Source organism: Camellia sinensis, chromosome 8 (genome assembly GCF_055761805.1).
Source record: "Camellia sinensis isolate YWXY chromosome 8, ASM5576180v1, whole genome shotgun sequence".
Classification (NCBI taxonomy): domain Eukaryota; kingdom Viridiplantae; phylum Streptophyta; class Magnoliopsida; order Ericales; family Theaceae; genus Camellia; species Camellia sinensis.
In genome coordinates, this window is record NC_138968.1 from 141,480,786 (window position 1) to 141,500,938 (window position 20,153).

The 20,153-nt window shown below is 41.8% G+C and overlaps 1 long non-coding RNA gene across 2 annotated transcripts; it reads right to left on the bottom strand.

The window, feature by feature from the left end:
- Positions 1-14,682: 14,682 nt before the first annotated feature.
- Positions 14,683-18,027, bottom strand: LOC114291612 (uncharacterized). 2 transcript variants are annotated; one of them, XR_014337185.1, is made up of 3 exons: positions 17,259-18,027; positions 16,310-16,717; positions 14,683-15,660 (listed from the first exon to the last, which is right to left on the bottom strand). It is a non-coding gene; the product is annotated as an uncharacterized LOC114291612 (long non-coding RNA). The 2 variants fall into 2 exon arrangements; XR_014337184.1 differs by having other exon boundaries at positions 14,685-15,660; positions 16,310-16,620.
- Positions 18,028-20,153: the final 2,126 nt, after the last annotated feature.

Here is a 20,153-nt window from a genome sequence, read left to right on the forward strand (position 1 = left end):
CTAAGAGGCTCGCTAGGCTGAAAACCCGAAAGGGCGACCTAGGCAAAAGTTAGAGCATAGAAAATTGGAAATTATAAAAACTGAGCTCGCAAGGTTAAAAACCCAGAAAGGCGGCCTTGGCAAAAGTTAAAGCGTAAAAGGAGAGTAAAAATACCCGAGTGAACCCGAGCCTGAACTACGTAAGGCTTGATTCCCATCTTTGGGATACGTAGGCAACTTCGTCTTGAAGTTCAGCCATAAACACTTCCCCGATCAACTTTGTCTATTTGATCATCTCGACCATCTTTGTCTAGTCAGCGTTCAGGAGTCCAGTTATGATCTCCGGTGCAGTGCTTTTTAGACTAGGGGCAACTTTCCGTTGCTGTGCATGTGTCGCGGTGCTATTCAGACTAGGGGCAACTTTCCAGTTGCTGGGATCCGGGATTTTACATCTCAATGACAGATTTCAAGCGTGTCCAATTCTGATCCATATCGAAAATGGTTTTGAAAAGTTTTAATAAAAGTTGACTTTGTTCAAAATTAATCTTTTTACAACTTAGACCATTTTTGGACCAAAGCAGAAAATTTTCAGTACCCACAACCTTCAATTTTATTGATTTCAATATAGAGTTCTCCTGCTCTTGCATACAAATTGAAGTTGCTTTTCATTACATTCATAAAGAAAACTTGAAAGTTCTGATTAAAGCAAATAAATCCAGGGCATAGGTGAGTCAGTTGTTCCTGCGTCCCCTTCCCAGAGCTGGTCGAAGCCTCTGACGCCAAGCTGGGCCCAATCTGTGCCTCTTCATTGAGCCAATCTATGCACTCATCAGACAAAGTTCAACTGAAGGTGGGAGCGGGGCCAGGAGTTCTCAAGTCCTCCACGCTGCGGCATACCGAGCAAGCTACGCACCTCGGATTGGGAATGCAGCTGGGTACTCTATTCCCTCTGGCAGACAAATTTGATCATGGCCGAACTGGCGCTGGAACCGAAAAGGAAAGTAGAACACGCAGCGCGCCAAGCCAACCAACTGAATCCCGGTCTGTCGGGACATGCTGTAACTCATTGCCGGTAGGTTGAGCTAAGGACACCACCAAGCAATGCGGTCTGCGGACAAACTGCACATCCAGTCGAACCACCAGCCCTCATCGAGGGCATTGACTAGGCATTGCCAGAAGAAGTAGCCGAGAGCTGAGTATGCTGGGCAAGAGTCCACATCCTGCAACTTGTCCATCAACCACACCTAGGAAGGGATGAAAAATGAGAGAATAAAGAATAGAGAGATGTACGATAAGAGAAAAGTGAGAAAAGAATTTTGTAAGAAAAACCGAGCCTGAGGGCCGAGTGATGTGAGCAATACATATATGAGATTGGGTGGGAAGCATTACCTGCAGCAGTAGTGGACTCCCCGCAAATCTGGTCATTTTTCGGCGATGGAAAGCGTCCAAGCCCATCAACGTCTCAGTCAGAGTCATGGCAATGCAGCTCTTGCCCTCCTTTAAACCTTGGGCAACCTCGATCAACCGGATACTAGACCCTCCAGAGCCCGAGACAAACAAGAAATGAGATAGCATGCACAAGCAAAAGGCATGTCGCCGAAAGCCTTGCCAATGATGGTCACCGCGGTCACCAGCATCAGAAAACTGACAAATCAAACTCGAAATATCCAGCATTCCATCACAAATCAAAGATCGAGCATCGTGCATAGTAAGTCCACACATTCGCCCTAAGGCTTGGGCGTGGCCAAAGCGAAGCTGAGGCAGAACTTCTTCGTTGCGCTCAGATTCCATCAAAACTTGGAAGTCTTCGAATGTAGGGCACACCTCTTGCCCACCAAAGCTAAAGACATGTGTTACTGGGTTCCAAAACCTTGCCATGGCATGAAGGAACAGAAAGTGCAGCGGGGTACGACTCAGAGTGAATAGTGCATTTATGTCGAAGCCCCAGAAATTCAGCTTTTCTGAGCCGTCCAAGTTGGCAATCCAAGCCATGAGATTCTGGGCAAGAAACTCTTCCATTTAGAACAAATCAGTGTTGAATTGAGAAAAACTATGAAGCTGGAGCCTTTTGTAGAGGATAAGGAAGGTGGAGGACAGGTGTCAACATTCTAGTGGTTCTTGCCATTTTTTACTGGCCGGCCATAAATAGTGCCGACTGACCACCATGTTTGGCCGATCGGCTAATTATAATGGCCGGTGGCCATTTATTCTAGCCGGTGACCTCTTTATTTGGCCGATGGCCTTCCCCCTTATCCTCAGAGTTTGTCCATCTGTTCAAAATGCTGAAAACTTGTGACTGGTTCCACTTCCAGTGTCTTTAGTGATTGATTTTGCGAAGTCATGCCTATTGGCTTATCGAGTTGTTATATATTTGCTTATCGAGTTGTATTTCACTCCCTTTAAGTCTTTACTTTGCTTATCGAGTTGTATTCGCACTGGGTTAGCTTATCGAGTTTCTTTGTTTTACTTATCGAGTTGTAAGTCGCTTCACTACCGAATTATTACGATGCAAGTGCTTAATTTTCAAACGAAGTTCAATTTCATTCACATTGTTATGTGATGCCATGCGATGCGATGCATAGAAAGCACAAATGTAACACCTTTTTGGACCAAAATGGCTGTTTCATTTCCATCATGTCTTTTGCAAAAAGTATATATATGCAATTTTGAAAACCTGCCTAAGGCAGTGCAATGTGTTTAAACTACCAGTAAAAAGGAAAGTAAAGCAAAAGGAGAGCAGGGCAGCAGAGTATCAGGATTGATACCAGTAACCTCCCCTTGTGGTCGATGCACATCTCGGGCCCTTGATCGGGTCAATTATGTGGTTTGGCACCTTCATTACTCAAGACGATGCAAGAAAGTGCACTTTTGGAACATTAGTAGACCCTCGAGTTGACCTCAAGTCGTGTCTTCTATGAGCGATGCTCGGTGCGTGCGAGGAGTATCCCTTCCCGTATCCTTTTTCTATCTCGTGAATTCCACAAATTGCCTCAATTATATTGTATTGCATTGCTTTGTTCTGGCTTTCGTAAACCACGCTCGTTTCAAGTTCCTTTTCACACATTGCATGCGTTGTCGCGTTATGCTTTACTTACATGTGTTCAAGTTCCTTTTATACACATTGCATACGTTGTCGCGTTATGCTTTACTTACATGTGTTCAAGTTCCTTTTATACACATTGCATGCGTTGTCGCGTTATGCTTTACTTACATGTGTTCAAGTTCCTTTTATACACATTGCATGCGTTGTTGCGTTATGCTTTACTTACATGTGTTCAAGTTCCTTTTATACACATTGCATGCATTGTCGCGTTATGCTTTACTTACATCTGTTCAAGTTCCATCTTCGCACATTGTGCATGTTGTCACGTGTTCTTTACTTACATGTGTTTGCGCCTTCATAGCATTGTTATGCTTACCCCAAGTTGCATTGTTACGCTTCCCGCTCGATTTGCGTTGTCACGCACTTTCAATTGCATTGTCATGCATGTTGTTAACAATATCGTACCTGTTAAGTTTTCTTTCTCTTTCAGGCACGATATTGTATGTACGGTTCATTTGAAGCTGGTGCAACCAGACGAGCCGCACAAGTATTGTATTCTCCGTGTGAGACGTATCGAGAATTGAATAATTCTCTTACATCCTTTCTGCATTGTAATGTAGTTGGATTTGTGTTTGATTGCTTAAAACTATCGCATGTTATGCTTCGTTACAGCTTTCTTTACATGATCATAAGTTATGCTTGGCTTCTTACATTGTCAGTTGCACTTTGCCCCTGCTTTCGGGCGCATATCTTTATCTGTAGCTTGTCTGCTTTGTCTAAGTCTTCGGCCTTGTCAAAAATGGGTCGTCTCCGGGCTTTGACATTCACTCCCATCATTGTTATGACTTTCGAGTTCTGTCAAAGAGGGGCAACTGTAGACACCCCATTTTTGACCGTCCTCAAGACTTGGACGTCACCATTCGAACGCTCGGTGATCATCCGTGTTCGTGTTCGTTTGAGTTCCCGAAGTCCTTAGCCACGCACCTTGCCTCAGGATCTCTTAACTTGCCTATTTTGTGCTTGGTTTTGCACCAAGGACTTGTGTTTTGTACTTCTGGGGGTGAGAAGAGGCTTGTTAGCTATCCCTGAAACCCACCGGCCGTGGCATGATGCCACCGGCCTTGCCCTTGTGCTACTGACCAAATGTTTGGTTGGTCGGCACTTCTTCTAGGTGTATCGGCCTTTTTGTGTGGTCGTTTGACCATTAATTTGGCCGATTGTCTCTTTTTTTGGTTGATACCTCCTTTTTGCCTTTTTCAGACACTATGCATGCCAACTGTGCCAGCTGGAGTGCACGGACCTGTCCTCCATACACGTGTATGGAGGAATTTGCACCCTTTGCACCCTTTTGGTCTAGCTTCTTGGGGAAGCTTGGACCTTTGTCTTAGCTTCCTCAAGAAGCTTGGACACCTGTCCCAGCTTCCTAAGGAAGCCTTGGCCCTTTTGCCTTGGCTTCTTTAGGAAGCCTCGACCCCTTTGTTAGCTTCTCTTGGAAGCTTAACACTTTGCCTTGTCTATTTAAGGTGACCTTCCTCCTCCTTTGAAGGGGCTCAGCAAAATCAGACCTAATTACATATATCTCTGATATATATCACCCTCTCTCTCTATATATCTCCCTCTCTCTCTTGATTTGTGTGTGTTTGAGGGCCTAAAAGTATAGTTTGTTCTTAGTTTTGCACTAGAACACATAGTATTACACCATACTTCGACTTTGGAATTGTTGAGGGTTTGTTCTTCAAGTTTTGAGCTGGTTTTGATCAGAAGAAGGTGGCTGCACTTGTTGTTCTTGAAGTGTTCTTCAAGGGTAACACTTTTGCTTTATTTTCTCCAATCTTGCACTAGTCTTTAACCTATCTTGCATACTAATTTAAGCTTTGCGTATAACTAAAAAAAGTCATGTATTGGCATGCTTAAGATACTTCATTAAGGTCACTTTGGTGTTGGGGGTCGACCTCCCCCTCTTAGGCTTTGTTTGGCCCTTTTGTACCTTCTTTGTTGAGCTTTGAATCCTTTTGTGTATTGGCCTTCCCACCACTGAAATCCAGAGGATTTTCAGTGGTGAAGAAGGGGTCTTGAACTCTTGCATAGGGGAGGGACACCCCTCTTCCTTTGTCTCTCTTTTGTTTGCATTTTTGGCTCATAAGGGTAGCATGTATGCTTAGTTGCTTTTGGCTTCATTTCAGAGGTTTTTGGGTGTTATTTGGTTATATTATATCTCTGTTTTTGGTCGGATTAATGGCCCCTTGCATGCTTAATATACTTGTTTTGTATTCCCTTATTTTGTCTAGAAGTGCATCATGCATTTAGCCTACCATGCTCTCATGTTTTTGCCTAGCTTTGTGAAGCTTTTGGTCATGTTTCATCATGCTTGAGGTCTGTTAGGTATTGATTTGGTCATACCTTTCATGCTTTGTATAGTCCCTTTGCATTCTAGCATGTTGGCATCGGGTGTGTGAGTCATTAGCATGCATTACCTTGGCTATTTCAGTGATTTGGAATCACTTATTATGTCATTTCAGTCCATGTTTTGTGCTTACATGCTTACATTTGTTCTCCTTTCAATGCCTTGAAGAGATGTGGTTTCATGCTCCATGTTTGGGCTTTTATGCATGCCTATGTGTTTGAGTCATTCTAGCTGCCATAACAGTGGGTTTTGGGACTTGTTTTGGTGCATTGTAACTCTGTTTTTGGTTGCATAGTCCATACCATGTTTGCTTGGGATAGGTGTTGGGCAATGCTCTCTTTTGTGGCCTTGAATGCCTTCTATTTCGCACCCATTCCCTAGCATGTTTTGGCATCATTCTTCGCATGCTTTTCAGAGTTTAACATGAGTGTTTAACGTCCATGTATATCGCCTTCAAGTATGCCTAGAGTTGTCCCCTTCCATGCTTAGATGATGAACCTTGTTGTGTGCATGTTTGCATGCATAATTGGTGCTCGTTTGCACCATCTTTGGCCACTGTTTTGGGGCATGGCTGAGGCCTCCCATTTCAGTTTAAGACCACCTTTGTACATAATTGCATACTTGGCATGATGTATATTGCATTACATTAGTTGCATGCTTGCATTATATCTTGCTTGCATTTTTGCATATTGCTTAGCTAATGGCATCACATGACCTTGTTGCATACTTAGCATACTAATGTGACATTAGATTAGCTTGCATGTCTTGGTAGTATTGCATTGTATATGGCATACATGTATTGCATCTTGTTTGGTTTGGGGTGTCAAACCAAACTTGAGGAATGAGGCGTGTTCGTACTTAAAGTGACGAAACACGTCTCACTCCTCGGTCGCCAATTCCCTTGACCTCAACATGATAGGGCATGAGGCATTCATTTCTTTCGTGCATGCATTTACATTGAATGTCAAACTTGGCCTCTTAGGCCATCATGCATCGAAATGCATAATTGATGGCCCGAGGGTCGAGGGCCACACCCTCTTGAGTCCATAACATGATTGGGAGAGTGGCCATGCACACATTTGCTTGAAAATTCCATGCCATACACTGCTTGCCCTCTGCTGCTGTCAACTGCAGGATTCTGCAGGAATAAATGGCCGACCGGCCATCTCTAGTGCCGACCGGCCATCAGTGTCCAGCCGATGACACAAGCTTTGGCCGATAATCCCATTCCCATGGCCAGTGGCCTTTTGTTCTGGCCGGTGGCACTCCACAGCACTCAGAAGGAAGCTCAAAGCAGTTCTGGAAATTTTCACAATTTCCAGAGTAGCAAGGCAGTGTAAACAGAGGCAATAGTGGCATGGTACAAGTTTCCGAGCAAGGCAAGTCAAGCATGCATCATCCACACATTCCGAGGCAGGGCTGCGGCCACCTTCCTTCTGCATTTAATTTGTTAATTAATTAGAAGTTCTGTAATGTTTAATTTAGTAGTATTCATTTGGTTGTGTAATATTTATTCGGACCCGCCGAGTGAGGGCAATTGTGTAATAAGTGTGCGTGAGTGTGTGTATGTCTTCCAATGCCACGTCTTTCTTCCCTTTTTATTTACTAGCTTTCAATGGTTAGTACTAGGGCATGTTTAAATTAGCATACCTTATGATATGCATGCATGCATCCATACATTTGTCTTGCATGCACCGGGCTCGGCGCATCATACTAACTGCATTGTATTTCAATTCCAAGTTGAATACGTGTTAGTTGTAGCATCGTCACACGCCATCTTAGAATAGCCGAGCCCATTGTAGTTGCATCTTGCATGCATTGCATTAGCCATCTTAACATGAACTAGGATCATACATATGATTACTAACTAGTTTTTGTTTTGGCTTGGAGTACTCAGTAAGCATTTATGTTTTAGCATCCTTGCATGAGTGTGAGTGTTGCCATGACAGCATGCTTACCATGAGGCTATGTGCTTATGTGATATATCTGCCTGAATGCCTGTGTGTGAAGGTTGGCTTATCTAAATTGGAATAATGCATCGACTGTGAGTTTTAAGCCTAGTAGACAGTGGCAAAATCATGTTTTCTAAGCCCACCTGAATGTGGCAAAATCTGCATTTTAAGCCTACTTGCGGGTAGCAAACAATTTTCAAAACAAACATGAAATGTTTTGTTCCAATTCAGGCGACCCAGTCTATACTTGTTTTGCTGCGCGCATCACATAGTAAATCTAGGCTGATAACCGGAATACGAACGCATAATATTTTCAAAACTAGATATCATGGTTAGTAGAGGCCGATCTTCGAATCGGGCGAGCGGGGGTGCTCATAGCTGACCTTCCCCAATCGTACCCAAGTTTCCGAGCCGAGGCAACTTTGGTGATGACGGACACGTGGCCTTAGGCAAACGAGTCAGGATTTCCTAAATTTCCCCCATAAAAAATATTTAGGTGGCGACTCTGTATCTGGCAAAGCAATCCATGTTTGGCACTTCTTTCTAAAAATCTGTTTTCTCAAAATGATTTGCCGGATTTGGACTCTTTGGTTCAGATTTAGAACCGTGACAATTTGAGAGTCCAAACTGTAGTAAGCCCAAATAAACAGAACGGGACTCATCCTCCGGGGCGTTCAGGGACGTCTACAGTTTCTACACTCATGTATTAACCCTCACTTTTTAGGCTTTAACTTTTGCCAAGGCCGGCCTTTGCGGGTTTTCAACCTTGCGAGCTTTATTCTTCTTTTCTTTTCAATTCCCCTTTTTTTTCATTTTTTTGTCTTTTCTTTTTCAAATCTTTTCATTCTTCTTTTTTTTTTTTTGCATTTTTCTCTTTTTTTTTTTTTTTTTTTTTTTTTTTTTTTGCTCTAACTTTTGCCTGGGTAGCCCTTTCAGGTTTTCGGCCCAGCGAGCCTCTCAAAGGGTAAAAGTGTAACAAGTCCATGCCAAATGGTTTTAAGATTTTGAAGCCATCCGTATCCAGGAGAGTGGCTGTTGTATTGATTTGCAGAAGGATCCATCTTCGGCTCTTCGAGCACGTCAGACATTTTTGCCCCTAGTTCGAGGGGTGCTTCTGTTCTAGCTTCGCAAGCTTCTTCTGATGAGGTCTGATCTTCTTAATCTAACTTTCTTGGCCTTTTGTTCGAGGGCTGCTTCAAATTTGGCCATGCAAGCCTCATGTTGTAGTTGATCGTTGAACATTCTGAACTAAGGTCCAAGATTTGAAAGCAAGGGCTCAAGTCTTGAGGCTGAGAGCGATCCTAAGCCGCACAATCTCAAGAGCGATTCCACACAGGTCTTCGCAGGACTGCGAAAAACATTTTGTTTTTGAAATTTTTTTTTTTAAGAAAGAGACAAATCGCTCGCGTTGAAGATAGTGCGGAACCAATCTGGATCAAGCCAGGGTCCTTCTCAGTACTCACATTGACAAACATGATTTCAATCATTAAGGGCTTAACATGCCTCTCTTTCTCTCAGTTTGATCAAAGTTTTGCAAATCCCGAGGAATTCCTTCCTCTTCGTTTTCAACACCATAATGTTAAAAAGTTTTGAAAAACTTAGATCAATGCAATGAATTCGAGGTGCAAAAGAGTAAGTGAGATGCTCCGCCATTTCATTCAAATGCTCTGGCATAACTAGCTCAAAGTAGCAATAGGCACGGAAAACATGATAGCCGCAGCTGTTTTATTCAGATTTCCTGGTTGCAACTGGCTCCACAGGAGAGGCAAACTCAAAAGAAAACAAAAGGGTAATTACAAAACAAAACGGTGTTCGAGGCAACAATCCCGGAATCACCTGACATTCTATACAATGGGACTGACTCGACATAACAAGATAGACCCTTAAGCAAAAAGACTGACTCAGGACAAAAAGACAGACTCAAGATAAAAACAAAGAACTGACTCGACACCCAAGCCAGAAATTATAAAACTGCATTCGCAAATGCTCCCAACAGTGTGTGCCAAACGCCACATCTGAAATACACCGAATGCCGCCCGCAGGTGGTCCAACCCCTGATCACATACTTGCAGTATCCTCGAAATCCAACAATTCAACGGTGACAGACTTTGTTGAGGTGGGTGGGAGGATGACCTCATTGTCGATCAAATCTTATACTTCGTGGCGAAGGCGGAAACAACCGTCGGTGCTGTGACCGGTTTGCTGGTGCTACGCGCAGTACAAGGCAGCATCATGTGTGAAAGGAAGATTCTTCGGGAGAGGTCGAGGCTCGAGGGGTTTAAGATGCCCCTTTTTAGCCAAAATTTGAAATGCCCTAGACAAAGGCATGTAGAGGGCATGAAAGACTCTGCGCCCTCGAGGCAGATACTTCGAAGTCTGACGGTTCTTGCTAGACGCACTAGCAAAAGGGTCGGCAGGCACTACCTTGGCTTTCTGATCTTTTCCCGGTACAGGGTTGGGAGCGGAAGGAACTGTTCTGGCATGACGGGGCCTATCTCGATTTTCCGCCTGGCTTGAACTGCCTTCAGTTGGAGTGGGGAAAGCATCATCCACAGTCTTAGCCATAACTGTGAGTACTTGTTGCTTATTCATCCCCCCAGCTTTCAAAGCCTCGACTGCCCACAGCAGTTGTTCAATGGGATCAGCATCTGTTCCCACTTTGTTCTTACCTTTAGCCTCAGCCTGATCAGGGGTTTGGGTTGCTATATCAGAGCGAAACCCAGTTGTTGTTGACACGTCATTGCTATAGCTTGAAACAACATCAGGTTGGCTAAGCTCGATCACAATTCGCCCCAGTAGCGGGGCTCCTGCGGTACAAAATTCCCGGCATATGGTGCATTTGGTGGTGGAGCCGACATTCCGTAAGTGAGATCAGCCACAGACCTCTGAAGGTCACCAATCATTCCCATCAACTCAAACGTTGCGGGCTCTTGAGCTTGAAACGACTGGGGTGTCCAGATCGGGTGTGTGACAGGCGACCTGGGCGGATGCGGAACATCAACATTGGTCTCATCCTGCAAGATGATCCCTTGGTCTAATGCGGCTGCCATAACCACAATTTCCTCTGAACTTTGCATCACCATAAGTTCGCTGAACTGAACGGTGACTAATGGATCAGACGTCTGTCTTGCCTCAATAAGGAATAACACCAAATCTCTAACCCCAAATCTCTGAACTGAAAGGGAAAACAGGCAGCATTTCAGCCCCAAATGGAACAGACACAGGTGTAGCTGAATAACTGTACTCTACTACTGATCACTGTTCCCAAAAAAAATCACTGCCCAAAAAAACTGAATCTGATACCCGCAGATATAACTGATTCCCCAAAACACTGATACTGATGCCCTCGGGCCTGGTATTAAACTTGCAAACTGATATGTGCATTCCTGTAGAGATACACTCTAAAAGCACATAACAAGTAATGAGAACCAAAACACCCCTATGTTGGGGTAAGGTTTCCCTGTCCTATTTTGTCAGGAACTAGGGTTTCACTACGCACGCAGCGGTTTCAAACAACCTATAATCGGGTAGCCACCTGTCCTAGTTTGGAATGGTCACTATGGATTTCGAATATGCACTAGGTCGAATGGTCAAAAGGGTGCCCCGGTAAAATCGGGGTTCGTATTCCCATACTGGCAGAGCCCGTAACTGGGTCAACCTTATGGCATGCAGTCTCAGGCTAACCGCTTAGGAATAGCAGATGGCAAACACGGTGTCCTAGGCACACCAATGCACATGCAATGCAAAGAAACACATGAGTGTAGTCAAAACAAGATATCATGAGTTCGAGTCAAGTTCTCTAAACTCCCCAGCAGAGTCCCCAGAAACTGTAGACGCGCCCGTGGGCCTCACGCTACAGTTGGGACTCAGATTGTCACGGTTCTTAATCTGATCTCACAATGTGCGATATGAGATTGATAATCACCAAAGAATCCAAATCCGACAAATCTTTTTCAAAAACATATTTTTAGAAAGAAGTGCCAAACATGGACTGCTTTGCCAGATATAGAGTCGCCACCTAAATATTTTATTTTTGGAAAATTTAGGAAACCCTGACTCGTTGCCTAAGGCTACATGTCCGTCATCACCAAAGTTGCCTCGGCTCGGGAACTTGGGTACGATTGGGGAAGGTCAGCTATGAGCACCCCCGCTCGCCCGATCAAAGATCGGCCTCTACTAATCATGATATCTAGTTTTGAAAACATTATGCGTTCTTATTCTGATTAATTAGCTAATCTTACTATGTGATGCGCACAACACTAAAGTATAGACTAGATCGCCTAATTTGGAACAAAGCATTGCATATCCGTTTGTACGGAAAAATGGTTCGAAATTTGCTACTCGCAAGTAGGCTAAAATACGGATTTCAACGAGTTGTTCCAACTCAAGCAATCCAACCTTTACCCACAGGCATTCAGGCAGTAATATCACATAAGCGCATAGCCACATGGTAAGCATGCTATCATGTTAATATTCACACTCATGCGAGATGCTAAAGCATAAATACTTACAGCGTACTCCGAGCCAAAACAAAGAACATGTTAGCAATCAAACGTATGATCCAAGTCTATGTTAAATGGCTAATGCATCACAGCAAAACGCAATCTAGAATAGGCTCTGCTAATCCTAGGATGGCATGTGAAATGCAACAAGTAACATATAGTCAAGTTAGATTTGAAATACTATGCAGTTAGCATGATGCGCCGAGCTCGGTGCATGCAATACTGATGAATGAATGCACGCATGCATAGCATAAGGTATGCTAAATTAAATATGCCCTAGTACTAACCATCAAAAGCAAGTAAGTAAAAGGGAGAAAGAAATGGGGGTTGGAAGACATGCACACACACACCCACACTTATTACACATTCGCCCTCGCTCGGAGGGCCAAAAGAATAATACAAATTAATTAACCTACAAGCTAATTAATTATTACAGACCACTTAACTAGTTAAGCAAATTAACTAAGCTAAGAAAGCAATAAAATAGCCTCGAGAAGGGGGTCCAATGCATGCGTGCTTGGGTTTGCTCGGAAATCCGTCACCATGCACAAGCTGCCTCTATTTACCCTGCTCTGCTCTTTTAAAAATTGCACAAGTCCCAAGAAACACTCTCTGAACACTGTGGAGTATCACCGACCATGGTAGAAGGGTCATCGACCATTGATATGGCTCTCGGCCTCAAATGTTTGGTCGGTCAGCAATAGAGATGGTCGGCCAACCATGTATGCCTGCAAAATCCTTTTTTGACAGCAGCAGAGGGCAAACATGGCATGGCAATTCATTTCAAGCAAATGTGTGCGCCACCACACTCCTTATCATGTTTATGGCTCAAAGGAGTTTGGGACTCGACCCTCGGGCCATCAATTGCGCATTTCAATGCGTGATGGCCAAAGAGGCCAAGGTGTGCATTTTAATGTCAAATGTAATGCACACAAAACAAACAAGGGACCCAACCTCTATCATGGTGATTCAAGAGGCAAGGCATGCATGCAAAATGCAACCTAGGCATGTGACCTAAGTATGCAACATGAACATGTGGACAAACATGCAATAGGCACACAACCTAAACAAACAAGCATGCAAGGCATGGAACAACTATGCTAATGACAAGCATACAAGATGCAATGTGGACATGTAAGTATGCAAGACATGTGACAACATGTTAAGCAACTTAACCAAAAGAATGCATGCCAAATGCAAAACGTTTCAAGCATGCAACAACATGCGATAGGCCAAGCATGCAACAACACACAAGGCGAGCATGCAACAACATGCAAAGGATGGTCTTAAACTAGTTTGGGCAGCTCTCAAATAAGCCCAAAACAGTAGCCAAATGCCAAGGAAATGAAGGGCAAATGCACATACAAACATGCATGCAAACATGGTCCAACACTTAGGCACAAAGAGGGGACTTTTAAGCACACTTAACATGGACAAATAGCATACATGATAAGCTTTGAAAACGTGTAGGAGATGATGCCAAATCAACCTACCAATGCAAGCAAGGCATGCAACCAAGCCCAAGGACTTAAACTATGATCATGTGACACATGAAGCAAATGACTAAAATGAATCAAAACAGTCCTAAATCATGCCAAAGTAAGCCCCAAAAACCACTTAGATGGCATCTAAATGATCTAATCCTAGAAGCATACACAATGGCACAAACATGGAGCATGAAACACCAACCTTTTAAAGCATTAAAAGAGAATCAAATGCAAGCATACAAGCATGCTATAAGGACTGAAATGACATGATAAGTGGTTCCAAACTGCTGAAACAAAGCAAGTAAAGCATGCTAGAGGGGTCAACACTCAAGGCCTACAAGGGAGATTGCATGGTAGCTATACAAAGCAAGCCATGGATGGCCCAAACAACCAAAAACATACCTCAAGCACATCAAAACATGCATAAAATCTTCACAAAGCTAAGCCAAAACAAGTAAGCATAGTGGTCTAAATGCTAGGTGTGTGTTAAGGCAATTTCATGGCATTACAAGACAAGTGTACAAAGCATGCATGGTGTGTCTAAACCAATTAGAAACAGTGCTATATCATGGCAAAATAAGCACAAATAACACCTAAGACGTGGCCAACATGAACTCAAGAAAGGTGCTCACACATGAGGCTAAAATGGCAAGTTTTGAAGACAACAAGGAGAGGGGATGGCCCTCTCCTTCTTAGGACCTCAAAGCACCATCCCCACCACTGAAATCCCTCTGGATTTAAGTGGTGAGGAGGCCCAAACAAGGTGGTCCCAGAGCTCTCCAAAATAGCACAAAATGGGGACCAAACAAGGCCTAAGAGGGGTCAAACAACCCCAAACACCAAAACAACCTTAAACAACTATTTTAAGCACTTAAAATCAGAACTTTTATATGTTATAAGTTAAGCTTAAAAACAGATGCAAGGATGGCTAAAAGCCTATGCAAAAATGGGGAATAAAGAGCAAAGTTCTTACCCTTGAAGACCCCTTTCAAGAACTGAGCTCCAACCGCTTCCTCAAGCTGAATCCACTCAAAAACTCTGAAAATCACTCCTTAGTACATCAGTAGCTAAAGGAAAGTGTAACACTAGGTGTTTGTGCACAAAAGTAAGGACAAACACACACAAAGAGAGGAAGATATAGAGATAGAATAGATACACAGCCCTAACCCTAATCTCAGACCCTCCCTTGAACTTCTAGAACCCTTGAGGAGGGAGGAGAAGGCCTCCTCTTATAGAGATTCACTCTTGCAAAGCTTACAAAACAAGCTAAGTAAGAGTGAAATCCCTCCATACACGTGTATGGAGGGGGTGCAAAGTGGGTGCCAGCTATCACAGCTGGCACAAAATATCTGCCAAAAGCAGATGCACAATGGTCGGCCAGCCAAAAATGACAAATTGACCAAATAAATGGTCGACCGACCACAAAGAGTGCCGACCGACCAAACATTTGGCCGATGGCAACAAAACAATGGCCGGTGGCCTCAAGCCATGGCTGGTGAGATGTGGGGATGGCCAACAAGCCATTCCCTACTCCTCAAAAGCAAAACACAAGTGTTTGGAGCAAAACCAAACACAAAACAGGCAAGTCAAGAGGTCTTGAGGCAAGGCGCGTGGCCGAGACCTCTGAGAACTCAAGACGAACACGAACATGGATGATCACCAAGTGTTCAAACGGTGACGTCCAAGTCTTGAGGACGGTCAAAAATGGGGTGTCTACAATCCCCATTGGGGATCGATTGACTCTATTGGTATAGATATAATATTGGAATAAAAATTGCAAATTCAACAGGAGGGCATCAAAAATACCAAAAACTACCACCACATTCAGTTTTCCTAAAATGGAACCATGAATGGACCCTCCATCATGGGCCATCAAAAAAAATGGAGACATTACCACAACTTATTTTCTAATCCAATAAGCAATTATTCAAGACCATTTAACAGAGGCAGCCACTGAACACAATTTATCAGTCAATTTTCATTAGGATGTTGAAGAACACCTTCACCCTTTCCAATGTAGCATCAGCAAGACTCTGAAATTACTAATTTGGCCACCTCAATCCATTTAAAGAAAAAGATAAATGACACGAGAGTTAAGCTTCACCCTGTGTAATGGTTTGCCAGTTCTTATTCATACATTTGGACAAGCGCGCTTTGATTCAAGCAGAGTCTTTGGCCTCACTTCTTTAATTTCCTCCCACTCCTCACGAGTAAGCATCCTAATTGTGCCTTGACCAGCAGGAGCATGCTTTATTTTGCTCTTAATCATCTCTTGGGATTTGGATTCATCATACTGCCAGTATACCATGTTAATCACATTAATGCTGTCAAGTATAGAATCAAAAAAAAATTGACTGACGTGCTTTTCAGGCAAGCAAAATTGATATCAAAGAGAATAATCCACAAAAGAAACAGCATGAAACCTCTACAATTAAGCTCCAAACTTTATTAGGTATGCCATTTTAGTAATGGATGAATCTTTAGTCAATAATGACCAAATCATATCTTGAAATATCTCAGAAGGTTAGAGAACTATAGCCTATACAGTCCCACCAACACAATTACCTGAAACCTTACCACAACCATCTCATGTGGTTGCTACTTCACGAAAGTCACCACAAACATCAATGAGGCTCTGCCCTATTGAGAGTATCTTCTTAGGCAATCCGATAGATAGATTATGGCTAACTTTTAGATTTGTAATGGAAAGTTAAGACAGAAGTTCAAACCCATGAAGTTTTGTTTTCAACTTTCTTAATTAAAAGAAATAAAAACCCATCAAACTACTACCAATGAGTAGCAACTGATATAGAGGTTATCCATTTGGCAAACAAATTAATTTGGTTCAGAAAAGCACGTTGCAAATTATGAGAGAACCAACGAGATAATTACATATCCAAAGTTGAAGGAAACACAAAGAAATGCATCCAAACTAAGCATACCATCATCAGGAGCTTCGCAAAGAGTGCAACTCTAACAACAGTGAGAATCATCAACATAGTCGCTGCGTCAAGGTATGTTTTTGGCTTCGTAACTTCTACAAATAATTAATTTTTCCTAGGGTTCTTCCTTGTCCTCATCTTCTCCAACTCAGCAACCTTCCTCTTTAGGGTTTCGCTAGGACCGTCACGGGATAATGTATGCATCTGTCTATGCAATGGGAATAATGTTCTGCCAACTCGAAGCATTGTTACCAAAAAGACGGTCTAACTATTAATGAAGTCCTCGAATTATTTCAATGCTGAGAACCCAGCTGTTCACCCAATAAGAGCAAAGATGGCATAGCCCCAATTGTGAGATTGGTTATTACTTCTTTGGTCAAAAAATGCAAGGGAACTGTGTCTTCAGAACTAAGGTGGATGACAAAAGAATCAAAATGGGTAGCTTTTGCTATTGAAAAATTAAGTAAAAACATATATGTGTGTGTGTGTGTGTGTTATAAACAAATGTATAGCAAAAATGTATCCAAAATTATGATAACGACACTCTAAATCCCTCATAACAATAGAATATACAAAACCTTAAACCATCTTAGCAACTCAAATCAAGGGCTCATGACTCTTGATTTGACAAAAGAAATTGGGTAGCTTTTGCTTTTGAAGAATGAAATAAAAACATATAAATGCATGTGTATAAACATAGGTATAGCAAAATTGTATCAAAAATTACTCTAAAATCCCTCATAACAATAGAATATACAAAAACTCAGACTGTATTAGCAAATCAAATCAAGGGCTCTATGCTCTTGACAAAAGAATCAAAAAGGGTTGCTTTTCTTTCGAAGAATCAAGTAAATACATACAACAACAAAAAAAAAAAAAAAAAAACTCATACTTTTGAGAACGATAATCTAAATCCTTAACAATAAATGGTACAAAACCCCATACTTACGAAATCAATGGCTAAGAGTGCTTGCAGATTAGAAGAAATTCTCTTTCGCTTTGCACAAATTAGAGACCATAGCTGCAACCACAGCCAAGGCCACAACAGACAGGAGTGGAAGAAAATGATCAGAACTTTACTTTACAATCACATCTTAGCAGCAATACATGCAAATAAATACACAATCAATGTGAATGAGTTCTCTCTTGTTTCATGATATTCTTTCTTGGGTCTAGAGGAATAACAAATAAATTTATTAAATATTAAAACCCAAACCAATAGGTGACTTCAGAATACAATAAAAGAAGTAGAAGAAGAAGATGAGCAGAGACAGATAAAATTTTTATTCGGCATTGCATTAAACAGTTGGAGGGCGAAAGATGTAACAGGAAGAACAAATTCATGGGAAAGAACAAATGAATGAAAAGTACAAATCAACAACCATAAATCCAATTCAATATGAGGACAAACCAAACTCAGACACACAGAGCCGAGAGAGTTCTCAATCAAGCAACCATAGGATAATGAAATTAAGAACTAGATTGCACAACTAATGGCATATGGAAGTTGAAGAAGGGCATACCTCGTCTGTTTCTTGAACCAGATTGACAGCAACTTGCATGTTAAATGTTGTTTCGGGAACAGACCAATCGGTCAAATGTTATTTGTGGAATGAACTATGACTCTATGTTAAAGGTAAAACACTTCAAATCTCCATGAATATATTCATTATTTAGCAAGAGAGATCAAGCCTCTACATCCAAAAAAATACAAAAAAAAAAAACAAAACAAAAAAAAAAAAAAACCCTAAATCTAGAACAAAAATCACAACCAATTTACTGGTTTCCTCGAAATGAAACTCCCACAGCATCAAAATAAATAAATAAATAAAACCCTAGAGATATAGTGAAATGGGGAAATAGAGGAAAGGAGAGAGGGAGAGAGAGAGAGAGAGAGAGAGATACCTAAATCAAAATCAATGGGCTTGAGATGGTGAGCGATAGTGAGTGACGGTGGCGATGAGACAGTGTACCGACGGAGAGCGATGGGCAGTTCGACCGGAGTGAGAGCAAATAGTAGCGATGGCGGAGAAGAAGAAGGTGATCCGGTTGTCGGCGACTGCGAGGAGGACCGGCGATGAGAGAGGGAGGGGAGAGGAGTAGTGGAGACAGAGACGGAGACGAAAATGGACCTTGAAAATAGAGAGAGAGAGAGAGAGAGAGAGAGAGAGAGAGAGAGAGAGAGGCGCTAGTTTTGTTTAGGTTTTGGTTTGGAAACAAAATATATATATCATTTTACACAATTTGTGACTAAACATTTTGGCAGGGATGCAAAAATGACTCGCAGCTTAAAACTCACCTATGACCCGAGATGGGCCCGACCCGTTTAGGTCCAATTAGGCCCAGGCCTGATCCCAACCCGAGCCTATAAGCTAAGACCTGGGCCATTGTTTTGAAGCCCAACCCGAAGCCTAGCCTGCCCAAGGCCCAATGTATTTTTTAATGGAAAATAATAAAATTTTGGTAAAAAAATTAAAAAACAAAAAAAAAGTGGTTAGGCCCACCCAAGCCCGAGGCCAGGCCCAAGCCTAAGGCTCGGCCCACCGGCCTGCCCAAGGCCTGAATACCTTTGGGCTTGGGCCTGGGCCTGGGCTTAATTTTTTTGTCCGTGGGCCGGCCCAGCCCGGCCTGAATTTTGGCGAGAACCCACGAGGCCCAACATGGGTCAGGCCTAGCCCAAGCCCAGGTGGGCTAAGCCGGGCCAAATTTACACCCCTACATTTTGGTCGTCAATTATTTTTTTAAATTTCTCCAAAATTTGAAATGGCTCCCTCCAAATATTTTAGTTATTGGGTGTCTAAAATTTTTTTTCATCGCTAGAAATAAGTTTTTGGCTACCAAATTTCTGGTCGTCAAAGATAAAAAGTAAATTTTTGTTTTTTATTCAGCGACTAAATAATTTTAGTAGCCAAAAGTAACTATATAGCGATTAAAACAATTTTTGGTCGCTGAAAATAAATTTTTACCAAACTTTTAGTCGCCAAAGATAAAAAGTAAATTTTTGTTTTTCGTTCGGCAACTAAATAATTTTAGTAGCCAAAAGTAACTATACATCGACTAAAATATGAGTTCGTCACTGAAAATAAATTTTTGGCTACCAAACTTTTGGTCTCCAAAGATAAAAAGTAAATTTTTATTTTTCATTCGGTGACTAAATAATTTTAGTAGCCAAAAATAATTATACAGCGACTAAAATTTTTTTTTGTCACTAAAAAAAAATTTTTGGCTACCAAACTTTTGGTTGCCACAGATAAAAAGTAAATTTTTGTTTTTCATTTGGCAACTAAATAATTTTAGTAGCTAAAAGTAACTATATAATGACTAAAATATGAGTTGGTCACTGAAAATAAATTTTTGGCTATCAAACTTTTGTTCGCCAAAGATAAAAAGTAATTTTATTTTTCATTCGGTGACTAAATAATTTTAGTAGCCAAAAGTAACTATACAGCGACTAAAATTTTTTTTGTTGCCAATTGTGGCATATTTATCAACCAAAAATTTTTTAGTTGCAAATTGTGGCATTTTTAGCGAATACATATTTTTAGTCGCCAATAATCAATATACCCCGACTAAAAAAAATTAGTAACTAACTCTTGTACTTTTGCCGACTAATATAATTTTTGGTCACCAATTCCACAATTTTTGGCTATTAAATTTTTTTTAGTCGCCAAATTTAGTCACCAAAAGTATAATTTCTTGTAGTGAAACGAGCCGAGCTTAACAAAGCTCAGCTTGGCTCAACTCGGCTCGTTTTCAGCCTTGGTGTATTTACCATACATTCGGCTAGGGGACAGTATATAATAATAATATGTATTATTTACATATATGTAGTATTGGTACTTAA